The sequence below is a fragment of the Pinus tabuliformis genome, chromosome 6, assembly GCF_031772625.1.
Source record: "Pinus tabuliformis cultivar Carrire ecotype Pingquan chromosome 6, CPIR1, whole genome shotgun sequence".
Lineage (NCBI taxonomy): Eukaryota > Viridiplantae > Streptophyta > Pinopsida > Pinales > Pinaceae > Pinus > Pinus tabuliformis.
This window is the reverse complement of record NC_142292.1, coordinates 191670161-191684312: the sequence shown is the minus strand read 5'-3', so window position 1 is coordinate 191684312 and position 14152 is coordinate 191670161.

The window sequence follows — 14152 nt, the reverse complement described above, 5'->3', positions numbered from 1 at the left end:
ACGACTGCTATGTTTTACAATGCCAGAACATGTCTCTAACCTCGAACCTCTAAATGTTTTGGGTTATATGACATGCTCCATTAGGTAAGTTGAGGTTAATTTTAAGTTGATCTTGCTTAGGAATTTGCCTTTCAAGGTTCACCACATGATGTATTTTCAATTCCTAGAATGCAACTAATATGATAAGCATTCTTTCCATTCAATTTAACAATGAAAATATTAGCTAATAGGGATAGAGTGATCAGATTTCTTTCAATTAAAGAGCAAAGAGCACAATCTAATGTAATTTCCCTAAACTATTCCTATGAGCACACACAAACTTTTTCAATGCACGATGCAAGTTTTTCTTTTCAATTCCCTTAATGTTATTATGAACAAAAAGGAAGCTAATGCACACACAATCAATCAATCTTTATACAAGAACGAAGAATTTATGATAGTTCTATTTCGAAGGAAAAGAAGACTTTTATGTCACTTTCTTTCGAACAAATATTAATTGACTATAATCTAATTTTGACAATGAATCAATAATGACAAAGAAATAATTTAAGAAAAATTAATCAATCAAGTCATAGTAGGGCTAGCAAAGGAGATACAATATTGATTTCAGAGACATGACATTCATTGATCATTCAGCGAGCAATCAAATAGAAGAAATTTGGTAAAAAACCCTGTCCAAAGGTGGAAAACTAAGCCAAGGAGGATCAACGCAACCTTGAATGGGAGACAGTGTGCTTCAGAGCATTGTCTCTAAGCCAAGGGTGCTCTGCAGTGCACTGTGTCCCTCACAAGCTTGCGCTAGTGAGGGTAAGCCATTTCTAGAGGAAAGTAAACATAGTTTTCTACCAAAATTCACTTCAACAAGACTGAAATACAATCAATGAAAGGAAGTAAGGGCTGCTAGAGTGTCCTAGGATGTGATAAGCTACTTGGAACAATGATCGTTCCCTAGTATGGTCACCAATTTGTTATGAAGAATTTGGTATCTATGGATAAATACTAATTCCCTAAACAGTAGCTATATCTAGAACAATAGTTTAAAGCACTTTAACCTTTACCTATAAACAATAGATAAGACAAAGAGAATGAGAGGACCTACTTGTACTTTCACTCTCCTCTTGTCTCCTATGTATCGATCCTGTCACCCCTTCCCGTACTTAATATGCTTGAGAAGTACCTGTAAACATCAACAAAAGACAAAGAACCAATCAAAGAAAAAGATCTATTGATTACAAGTAAATCGAATCAGATATATCCATACATATAAGCATCACATATCAAGATAAGAATATGGGAAAAGGTGCAAATACTTTATTGAATAGAAGGAAGAATTACAACCATGAAGCTTGATTCGAAGTCACTCCTCCAGCTTTGGTTCCATCCACATCACATTATAAGCATGACAATCTGGCAACATAACGACACTTACAATAGTCTCAATTCTCAAACTAACATTATCTTCTTACAATCATCAAAGTCCAACCCCTGATCACTTAGATGTGTGGTCAATTTATAGGAAGATGGAGGAGGTTTTGTCATCAATGGGGCTATTGAATGGCCTTCCATATTTAGAATTAGTTCCATGGAGGAAGGGATGAGAGGATAGGAGGTATCTTAACTCATTCCTCATCCATTTTTGAGCTCATAGGAGATGATAAGTGGGGGAATCTTCTAGAGGGCTCCAGTAGATAAGAATATTCCCCAAACCCTATGTGAATTTCGCTCAAACTTGGCTAGCGCAGGTCAAAGAGGGCCTAAGTGCTTTGCGGAGCACCCTGGCATGGACTTAACTACTCTGCAACACACCCTTACATGGGCCTACCTGCATTTTTCCCTCTAGAGGTCATTTCAAGATGTCTTCAGTCCATGAAACTGTCTAGGAAGGAGGCATTCAAAAGGTTGACTTGTTTAGGGCATGTAGCAATTGAAATTAGGGTTTGAAGAGGCCTAGAACACTGATCTAGATGATGGGGGTGATGTGCCCAAATGGATCTGTAACAAGTGGTTGTCATGGTTGTATGTATGTATGGAACTTTCACTTTATATAATATCACAGAGCCATCACATTTCATGCATATGTTTTTATTGTAGTTCGACTATTCTGGTTACTTTAGAAATGTATGTAGTTTTACATACGCATTGATGTATGGACTATTTCGTATGTGATTGTATGAATTTTATCGAAGTTTTTTTTTGGTTTAACTCATCACTTTGGATTGTGGACTATTTTTCTTTCCAGTTTGTGATGTCATTCAACTCGTGTGTTCCTTTTAGGCTTCATAATATTACAAGCTTCTAAGGGATACACTTCCTTTCCCCCTCTGTGTGTTAGAACCTCCCCATGCATCTCTCCTGACTTGTTGCAAGGTCACACACTTGCTTCCGACAATGATATCTTTCTTACCTTTAAGTGTTATCGCAGTCAATGCATATCTTTACTACCCATTGCTGGGACACCTACTCCAAACGGTATTAGGCCTAGTTGGTACTTCTTACCCAGGAGGTCCCCTGACATGTTGGCAGGTCCAACACTGTCAACATTTCTAACACTAGAAGGAGACCAGATGACAATCTAAGCTCTCAAAATCTATTTTGAATATTCACACATCTATCATGTCTTATGTTACTCTTTGTCCTCTGAGATTTTTGTCTTCTGGAGATGACTTTCAAATCCTAGAGGAGTTCTAGAATCTCTTGTCACAGAACACATATGTAGATGAAGGCCTAACAGCTTGGGATAGGCATAATATTGCTTTCTTCAATCTATGTGAACACATCAAGTCCTGTGAGGATTATGTGATATGCATACTATTCGCATTCACACTCTGTGGGCATCCATTTGAATGGCTTAACACACTGCCCGAAAGATCTATTCACTCATTTTGTCACCTTGTTTTAGAGTTATGTCACACTTTCCATAACTTTGATTGTCAAGAACTTAATAAAAAAATTTATGACCACCGAAAGTTATTCCTTAATCTGTGGTGCAATTATGGTATCATTTCCGTAATCTTTCATTTCAATTCCCAGAGGATGAAATTGATTGGGAGTTTCTCAATGGAATATTTTAGTATCTTCTTCACATATCTGAGAATATGTATATATTATAATAATTCGAACCCCTCCCACCATACCTCACTGTTAGAGCTGCCAACTCTAAGGTTGACATAGTCGCTACCACAATTGACTATCTGTCCTCACCTTTGTTGAACTGTAACATCCTCCCACCCCACCTTCTCTTGATCTCTGCTTAGATTTGGCTAACAAGGTTGTTGGTTGTCACATGAACTTATTTCCTCAACCTCCATCCCCACATTATGTTGGTCCTCTAGATTATATTGTATTGTGTTCTCCCATTCGAGACTCCACACTTGTTGTTCAAAAGGATCAAGTTGTCAACGGAGTAGGTGTTAAGCAGTCAATTTGCGTTATCATTTATGATGAGTATGTGTGGGACTCTGAAGAAGAACCCACGGTGAAGGATGACCTCCTTCTATCCGCATCTCATCCGCTTTTTCTTGACATCTTTGGTGATTCCTCCATAGTTTGTTTTCCATGTGAGAATACATTCCCGGATGCATCTACTTTTGGTCATTCACAGGATATACTAGATATCGGTCTGTCATTGCAAAGTGGAGAAAACACATCTATGTTTACAAATACACTCAATATTTCATCTGTCATTTCTGAAAATGCAGACGGTGAACAATATTTCTTCTCATCAACCCATCTATATGATTCATCAGACCATGAGGATGTCAATGAACATATCAAATTTTCTGATCATGGTGGTTTTGATCTAATTTCTCCCTCATTCAATCACAATGTTGATTCATTCACTGTCAATATTTCTAAATGACCCGTCTTCGATTATCTACCTCTTGATGAAGTGGAGACCCCACAAGCTGTCAAGGAACTTCAGTCGGAGCTGATGGTTATGCCAGGTCATTGCTATCTTAAGGTTGATTCCACTCTAGATCAAAAATATGTTGAAACACCCAAGGCTCCTCACCACTCATCTATTTACATTGAATATCAATCTACTACATAGAATTCACATCGTTTTCTTGAATCACATGATCCCATTGCTCATGCATTGGAGGAATCATATCGAATGAGCACGTTTGCTAAGTGCATGCTATCTTTCTTTCTCATGTTCACTCATTTGTCATGATCAAAAGTGTACATGTTTATTGTCTGCACGTAGTATGAAGCATGGCCATGATAGTTCCACAAAATCCTTGTCTTGTGATTTTATTCTCTTCTTTTATGTGGATATTTTTAAACTCGGAGCGTGTTGGTCTTCACTGTTATATCTTTCGTGTTTTCTATTTTACACATTTATATTTCTCATAAACCACACCTTCACCAACATGGGTCAACTAATGCACTAATGGCTACATTGGAAATATCACTTCACGTGAGTTGGCCCATCAACTATTTAGCTTAGGAGTAGGAGTAGTGTTTTCTTTCTTGTTTTGCTTTGTTTTCATGCTTGATTTGTTTATTTTTCTTTCGTTTCTTGTTTTCTTACTTGGTTTTCTTGATTTTATTTCGTTTACTTCTTCTGTTCGCTTTATGTTTGTTTCCTTGTTTTTTACCCATAAGTTGAGTTTCACATGAGAGGACTTGTACTGCTATCAACACTTGGTTATCTGTTGTCCTCTCTATTTATGAAAGAACTTGTTATCTTCAGTCGATGATACCTTGATGGAAATAAATTATATTCAAGCGAGTCTTGGTGAAAACACAACTCTTTCACTTTAACTAGTACCACCTACTCAAATCGATTCTTTTTTATTAACCCTTGTCAACTCACACAAGTAGAGTAAGGTGAGGGGGGAAACCTTAAAAACTAGTGTAAGAGGTATATATAAAATGCTTCTCTTAAGGGACAACCTCTTCTTCTCTTAATAAGTCTGGATCCCTCTTCTGCCTCTAAAAATAAATAAGTGTCGATGCACAGTTCTTTGAAAATGAAAAAATGAAAAATAAATGAGGCGGAATAAGAGAAAGGATTCCTCCGTAGAGAAGTGATGCAAGAAACTCCACCAGGGTACTGACCAGGCTCGCTCGTAGCGGAGCAATGCTTGTGTCCCTATGTGACTCTGTCAAGGTACTGTCTAGGACTCTTGGCAGCAGAGCAACACTAGAGAGGAAAATAAGACTCTGATATCTTAACCCCTTATCCCCAATCGAAACAACTGACATGACTTGGCTTGGAAAGTGTGCTAACTTATCAAGAGAATGGTAAGGGACTATATCTTTAACTCAAGCTTGGTATTAAAGCCATGACAATTGAAGAATTGAAGAATACTTCCAGAGGAGTTAGACTTGATTTCACGAACAAGGTCCATACAAAGAGCTTGAGTTCTGCTAGTGTCTCACCAATGTTGTAGTGGCTACAACCACCCTCCAAAATTTTTCCTTCACTTCGTTTTGGAGCCTCCCTCGTCGAAATTAACGAAGCTACCCTACACTGATCAGGTAATTATGTATATTTGAGTTCATATATCATTTCACTGCTTGTGTTCAACTCACGTGTCTCGTAAGTCAACCACAAGCACACCCAAAACTTGTTCCAAATTTGGTCAACTGGTTGTCGGGTAAAACTACGCAAATATGGAGAGAAGCTTGTCTTCCCCTCCTAAAATGCATAGAGAAGCCTAGTAGCTTCCATGCACTCAGAAATTGCACAGAGTGGGCCATGCTGCCTTGCTCTAGAAATTGCGAGAATAGGCCATCCAACACTACTCTGGAAATTTGTGCAGTTTCAGTTGACAGTACTTCCTTTCAGAAATGCGCAAAATAACCCAACCAGCTGCACTATTCTCCAAAATTATGCAAAACTAGCCAGTTGCACTACTTTTTGGAAATGCACAGAGTAGCCCAGCATGAATGCTCTAGAAAAATTCACAGAGATGGCCAATCAGCCAAGAACCCTAAGTCTAGAACAACGCAGAAGCTCTCCCTCACTAACTTTCTGTCGCATGTGCCGACAGGTTGTCCAGTTCCCTCCAAAACTGCACAATCCTTCCATACATGCCAAGAAGCTTCTTTCAACAAAGAAAAACTAAAAAATCAAAAAATTATCCCTAGATTTTAAAGATCTATTTTTAGCAGCAGGAGTTACATGCAAAATCATTTTTAGAAGCATCCCACCAAGTGTCACTTTTTCCTAGATTTGTTGCATACATGTCATAAACCCTAATTTCACCAAATTTAATTGATGCCTCAGATCTCATTCTTTACATTCATTCTTGGAGCTTTAGCATTCCCTAGGCATCTAGGGACCTTCGGCACAATTGACACAGCATTTCCGGGTAAGTTTTTCTTTTCATGCCTTTTGCCGCTTTTTCTATTGCTTTATAGTTTTCAGCTTGTATAAGTGTTGCTTCCTTAGCTATATTGAAAAAAAACTAGTGTTTCAATGTATTTTAGCTTGTAGAAGTGTTATTTCAAGTTTTTCGTTACCTTTCCTTCATGTCGCATGCATAACATTGTTTTTGCACCCATAGTAGTCGTTTCGACGACGTGCTTCTTGAGCTTCTTGGTTTTGTTGATTGATTGATTTCTACACTTGAATCACATGCACATTTATTTCACTCATATATACACCAGATTTTCAGATGCATTCAGTCGTCAGTGATTTTCAGTCGTCCATCGGTAGGTGTGATCTGCCTTGGCTTGGACCTTGCCTTGCCCAGCTTGCACTGCACATTTCTCGGATGGTAGGCTCTGCCTCGCTACCAAGAATTACATAGATATTTCCTCTCACTTTCTTCCCAGGCTATGCTCTGCGTAGTTTTGGGAGACATTGCACTAGTTGGCCCCTAAGATTATGCAATGTGTTTTTTCTAGGCAGCAATCATGTTTACTGTTAGATGATCCAAAAATACAATTTTTATCATAGGTTATAAAATTAGAATAAAATAATTATTAATTTAAGATATTAAATTAATAATTATTATTCTAGAATGTTTAATTATTTAATGGAGATTTTTAGAATTAGCATATTGTTGTAACTAGATATGACTCTCCAAATGTGTCGTATCTTAGGCTCTATTATAGGAGATTAGTTAGCTAGTTGGTTTGAATAGCATTTATTGTAAATGGACACTTGTTATTTAATAAGTGATCCATAATTAGAGGTAGTTAGGACATGGAGCTTATAAATAGCTCATTGCAAGAGTGTTTGGTTGTTCAAGTGTAAACTCTTGCAAATCAATTATGTAATTTTTTTTTTCTGATTAATAAAATTACGTGTCTGAGGACACTTCTGCTATTATTGTGGTATCAGAGCTATGGTAATGCTGCAGTTGATTTGAGGAAGAGATTCCAGCAGTTGATTTGAGGAGGAGATTCCAGCTCTATCAGATCGTGGCAAAAGAAGTGATCAACAAAAATTGGTATGAAATTTGCAACAAATTTTTTTTATTGATTTTAGATCTGCCAATTCTAAAATCATTTTCAAAAAAAAATTAAAAAAACTGCAAATGCAAATCTGTATGATAGCGTTGTATATTTGAAGTTTCTGCAAATTGAGAGAACGACTATAAACGTGGGGTGTTCAAATGCTGAGAGCCTGTATGCGAAGAGCAGGTCAATGCGCGTGAGAGCAGATCGTATTTGTGTTCTTTTTTTAATTATCCAATTTTTATAATAAGCTGCCGACTGTCTCTTAGAATCAAAACGATTCCAGTAGCTGCGCCTGGTGCATGGTCTTCCTCTACAAGATCCTTGAAGTCTTCATCATCGTCAAGAAGAGTGATAATTACGGTTCTCTGTGCTGGACAATGTTCAAAACGCTGTGATAATTCCGGACACTTCTGCTGGGCATTCTGATGTTGCAGAGGAAAACCAAAATTGGGGCTCTCCCGCAGCAGTAGTATCACGTAAAGCATCAACAGGAAAGGTTTGTTATATCAAGACTGTCGTGCGCTCTGATGAAGGCGGGTCTTGCCAGCGTTGAATGGTGAATCTGCAGCGGTCAAAGGTGAGCTGCACGGTGTTTTTTTTTACAATGATTATTAAGATGCCAAACCATTGAAAAATCGATTATTAACATGCCGTGGGATTGTTGGAATAAGTTGAAACATTTTTGTCTTGAAAGTGGTTTTTTAAAGGGACAAAAACGTTTATACATGGGTGGCCGTTCAAGATTACAACAAACGTCAATTTGAAATTTTTGCTACAGCTATCATGAAATGTTTTTGTTTTTATGTTTAAAACAAACAAAACAAAAAGGGGTGAGTGTTGTAAAAAGAAAAAATTGGAGAAATACGGTGATTGTAATTTTTAATGGAACGTATGTAAAGACTTTTTTTAAAGAGTGTTTATAAAGTCTTTATGGAATTTTAAGGAGACATAAGGAGTATTTCTAATTCCTTATGTAATGGAATGATAAGTTTGGAGCGATCTAATGATTTGTAATTTTGGAGAGATAGCAAGTGGAATGTGAGAGAATGAGTGGAGTGTTTCCATGAGAGATATAGTGAGAGTATTTATATGAGAGATAAGGATTTTTTAATATTGTATTTTGGAAAGATATGGGGTTTGGAGTAATAAGGGTTTTGTAACATTTGTTAAGGTGATTGTAATTTTTTGGAGCAATAAGGAGTTTGTTATTTTTGTAATTTTTCTAAGGAGATAAATGTAACTCAAAGTAATTTTACTTTGAGGGGGGGTAATTTTTTTTTTTTACCAGATTGTGCAAAGCACCATTGTAAAAAGTCACATTTTGAAAGTTGCCCTGTAAAAATTTGAGAAATTGACTAGAGCCAAGTGCAAAGCTCAGTCAATATTCTCCTGTTTTGACGACTATTCGAGGGTCAAGGCCAAGCCCCGATAGATCGTGTTTTTTGCGTGGTGTATTGTGTTGACTATATTGTCCTTTCTGTTCTGCTTCTTGGTGCTTCTCTTAAACGCTAAAATGTCTAAGTTGATTAACTTATTTTCTGATTCCGACAAACTTGAGGGCACTAAATCTTATAAAACGTGGCATCGTCTTATTGAAAGCACACTCATTTACAATGAATTATGGCAAGGAATATGTGATGGAGATGTAAAGCCGAATAAACCCACAGATGCAGATCCACTGGCAAAATGGGAAATCAAGAATGCTAAAGTCTTAGCTCTTATTAAATCGTCTGTGAATGATGAAATGTATGTACATATAGAGAATGCCACAGATGCATGGACTGCCTTGAAAACTTTTAAAGACCTCTTTGATACTCAGCCAGAATCAAAGAAGGTTGATCTACAGTTAAAATTGTTGCAACAAAAATTAACTGAAGATGGCGATATTCTTGAATATCTCTCCAAACTTAAGAATATTAAGCAGGAAATTATTAATGCTGGTTTTCCCGCAATTGATGATAGCTTTACGGTCACAATTGTAATTGCTGGGCTTCCTTCTTCCTATACGCATTTTTTAGAAACTTTACAAGTAACTGGGAAATTAGAAAAACTAAAGTTTGATGAACTTTGTGAAATGTTAAGTCAGCATGATAAAACTTTTGGGAAGAAGAAGAAAGTTGGTGAAGATGTTTTTCTCACAGAAGCCAGCACAAGTAAGTCTTCAGCAGATAGTTCTCGAGGAAGAGGCCGACGGAATCAGAATCAAGCAAATCGAGGTCGAAGCCAAAGTAGAGGCAACAATTTTAACAGAGGAGGAAGAAATAATTTTCAAGGTAGAGGAAACAACCAAGGAAGAGGCAATTTTCAAGCACAAGGATATAATAGTCAAGGTAGAGGACAATCTCCAAATAGAGGTCAAAGCAGAGGCAGAGGACAATCTTCAGGACGAGGAAGAGACTTAAGTCAAATTGTATGTCGAAGATGTAACAAAGTTGGCCATTATGCTGAAGATTTTCGAACTTCACTTAGTAGAATTCCCAAGTTTTAGCAGCATTCAACACAATTTGCAAATGATCAAGATGAAGACAGCTCAGAATATGTTTTTACTTCCTCACCAGCATCACAAATTTCATCTCATCTTAGAAGTGACTATGAAGATGCCTGGATCTTGGATTCCGGGGCAACTCAGCACATGACTTGTCGACGTGATTTTTTCTGGAATTTTCAAGAATGCCAACTTAATTCAATTTTTCTTGCTGATGATACAAAACATACTACTTATGGAAAAGGAGTAGTGAAAGTTTTTCTCCCTGACATTGGAGAAAAATTGATTTCCAATGTATGGTATGTACCTAGTTTCAAGAAAAATTTGCTCTCTTTAGTCACGATTCGACAAGCAGGACATCAGGTGATTATGGAAGATGGTTTAGTGAATATTAATTCAGTGAAACAGAATTTGAAAACAGTCATGACAGGTTATGAAGATGGAAAACTGTTACGGATGAAAGGGACAATTATTCCAAGGCATTCTGATTTTGCAGGGGCAGTGACTACAGGTATTTCACCTATCAGACTATGGCATGTAAGATATGGACATTTGAATTTTGAGAGTCTTTCACAATTGCAGAAACAAGGAATGGTTAAAGGCCTTCCCACATTCAAAAGGGAAAATGCAAAATGTGAAGCTTGCATTTATGGCAAACAAAACCGAGAAAGTTTTCCAACAAGTTCATGGCGAGCAAACAGGCGGCTTCAACTAATTCACAGTGATGTTTGTGGTCCACTACAAACCTCATTTGGTGGTTGCAAGTATTTCTTACTATTCGTTGATGATTTCAGCAGAATGACTTGGGTTTACTTCTTGAAGAACAAGTCAGAAGCATTTGATAAGTTTAAACTTTTTCGCCAACTTGTTGAAAATGAAGTCAAAGAAAAGATAGGTACTCTCAGGACGGATAATGGGGGAGAATTCACTTCAAATGAATTCAAAAATTATTGCAGTGAAAATGGCATAAGACGACATCTCACTAATGTTTACACTCCACAGCAAAATGGAGTAGTTGAAAGAATGAATCGCACTTTGTTAGGAATGGCGAGATCCATGTTAACCTTTAAGAGGTTAAGTCCAACATATTGGGCGGAAGCAATACATACAGCTGTCTACTTAAGAAACAGATCTCAAACTGCTTCTTTAGACGGAATCACACCTTATGAAGCTTGGTTTGGTTTCAAACCTCGAGTTAAACATCTTAGAGTTTTTGGGTCAGTGTGTTATGCCTTAGTTCCGAAAGAAAAACGAACTAAGCTTGACTCAAGAAGTTTAAAATGCACAATGATTGGCTATTCTGATGAGAAGAAAGGGTATCGTCTTTTGACCAATGGAAAATTCATTGTGAGCAGGGATGTCATTTTTTATGAAACGGAGAGTAAGAGTGCTGAAGAAATTGAAAGACTTCTTTACAAATTATAAACTAAGGGAAGTAAAAGAAATGGAAAAATGCAAAGTCAACCAACTTCACCAAATTGGTATGAACTTGATTTTCCTTCTTCTGAAGATGAGTCATCCAGTCCATCTACATCAACAACATCATCTGGGTCTTCTAGCAGTTCATCCGCATCTCCAAGCAGCAGCAGTTCTTCAGACACTGAGTCTCCACATTCTTCACCTGAACGACGAACATCAGTTTATATTAATCCTCTTTACAATGATGGGGACTTTACAGAAGCACAAACAAGTGAGCACCAACTTCTGAAATGGGCAGTTCAACTTTTGAAAGATGTAAAGCCTGATGAACAGAATAAAACTGGCACCAGAAGGGCACATAGAAGTGAAGGCAATTTTGCCTTGATAGCAAATGATTTTACTGAACCTTCCACGTACAAAGAGGCAGTAAAACATAAAGAATGGCAACAGGCTATGGTTGAAGAATATAAAGCAGTAATTGATAACAACACTTGGAAACTTGTTGAATGTCCAGCAAATGTTAAACCCATAGGATGCAAATGGGTTTACAGAATTAAGTATAATCAGAAGGGTGAACTTGACAAGTATAAAGCACGACTTGTCGCAAAAGGTTTTGCGCAGCAGGAAGGCATTGATTATGAAGAAACTTTTGCTCCAACAGCTAAATGGAACACCATCCGATTAACACTTGCATTGGCCGCTCAAAAAGGATGGAAAGTTCATCAAATGGATGTGAAAAGTGCTTTTCTCAACGGGGATTTACAGGAGGACGTGTATATGACCCAACCTCCAGGTTTTGAAGTGGAAGGACAAGAACATAAAGTCTGCAAATTGATCAAGGCTTTATATGGGTTAAAACAAGCTCCCCGAGCCTGGTATGCAAAGATGGATGATTACCTTAAGAAAGTTGGTTTTCAACGCAGTGAATCTGATGATACTTTGTATTCGCGCCAACAGGGAAAATATTTGGTAATTCTTGTTATGTATGTTGATGATTTGATCATCACTGGTAATCATGATGATCATATTGCACAGGTAAAAAAGGAGTTACATGCAGGTTTTAAGATGACAGATTTGGGATTACTTCACTACTATCTTGGAGTTGAAGTCTTCCAACGTCCACATCATATTTTCATTTCTCAGAGCAAGTATGCCACAAAGGTTCTTCAGCGATTTGGCATGCACGATTGCAAGCCCGTTCTCACCCCCATGGAGCAAAACTTGAAACTTTCAAAATTTGAAGGGGGGGGAAAGGTGGACAGTACAACTTACAGGCAGTTGATTGGCAGCTTGATTTATTTGACAAATACTTGTCCTGATCTATCTTATGCAGTCAGTATTCTCTCACGTTTTATGCAGGAACCACGAGACAGCCACTGGAATGCAGCCAAAAGAGTTCTTCGATATATCCAAGGAACAAAATATTTTGGTCTTCTTTACACAAAGACTAAAAATTTTGTACTTGGTGGATATTCTGATGCCGATTTTGCTGGAAGTATTGATGATCGAGCATCAACATCAGGTTATTTAATGAACATGGGGTCAGCAGCAGTATCTTGGAGTTGTAAGAAACAAGCTACAGTGGCCACTTCTTCAGCAGAAGCAGAGTACATTTCAGCATGGGAAGCAACATGTGAAATTGTTTGGTTGCGCCGAATTTTGCAGGACTTGGGAATTTCTCAGGGAGAAGCTACATCATTGTTCATTGACAGCCAGTCAACCATCAAACTTGCCAAGAACCCAGTTTTTCATTCAAAGACAAAGCATGTGGACACAAAGTATCATCATATCAGGTCGCTCATTGCCAAAGATGTCCTCAAACCAATTTATTGTCCTTCCGAAGATCAGATCTCCGACATTTTCACCAAACCGCTTGGCAGAATAAAATTTACTAAGTTCAGGGATGAACTTGGTATTTGTTGTAATGTATCTTTGGATCATAGGGGGGAATGTTAGATGATCCAAAAATACAATTTTTATCATAGGTTATAAAATTAGAATAAAATAATTATTAATTTAAGATATTAAATTAATAATTATTATTCTAGAATGTTTAATTATTTAATGGAGAATTTTAGAATTAGCATATTGTTGTAACTAGATATGACTCTCCAAATGTGTCGTATCTTAGGCTCTATTATAGGAGATTAGTTAGCTAGTTGGTTTGAATAGCATTTATTGTAAATGGACACTTGTTATTTAATAAGTGATCCATAATTAGAGGTAGTTAGGACATGGAGCTTATAAATAGCTCATTGCAAGAGTGTTTGGTTGTTCGAGTGTAAACTCTTGCAAATCAATTATGTAATTGTTTTTTTTTTGATTAATAAAATTACGTGTCTGAGGACACTTCTGCTATTATTTACTGAAACTACACATTGTGTAGTTCTAGTCCTTAGCAGGCCAAGATGCACTGTGCTCTGCATAGTTTCTGTAGAAAAATATCTCACTAGTAGCCTGGACTCAACTGTCAATCTCCCAACCTCTCTGAGACAAAACTGTGCAATTTTCCCAAACAGTCAACCAAGTGTGTTACATTTCAGTCCTCAAGTTTATTTTGATGTTCAATTGATATTTTTCCATGAGTGTTTCTCTGTCTCTAGGTATCATAGGTGTTCATTAGTCTCTCAGTGGTAGAGGTTGAATGGCTTCCAAGAAAGCAGGATCAAAAGACATGGTTGAGAGCAGTACCGGGGATGTGGTTGAACAATGGTCAATGAGCTTGCCCGTGTACACACAAGCACACATGTTCATCGAGAAGGATATCAAGATAACATGACAAGACATCAACACCATCTTTTCAGGAATATTTGAGGAGAATCTCAAGGA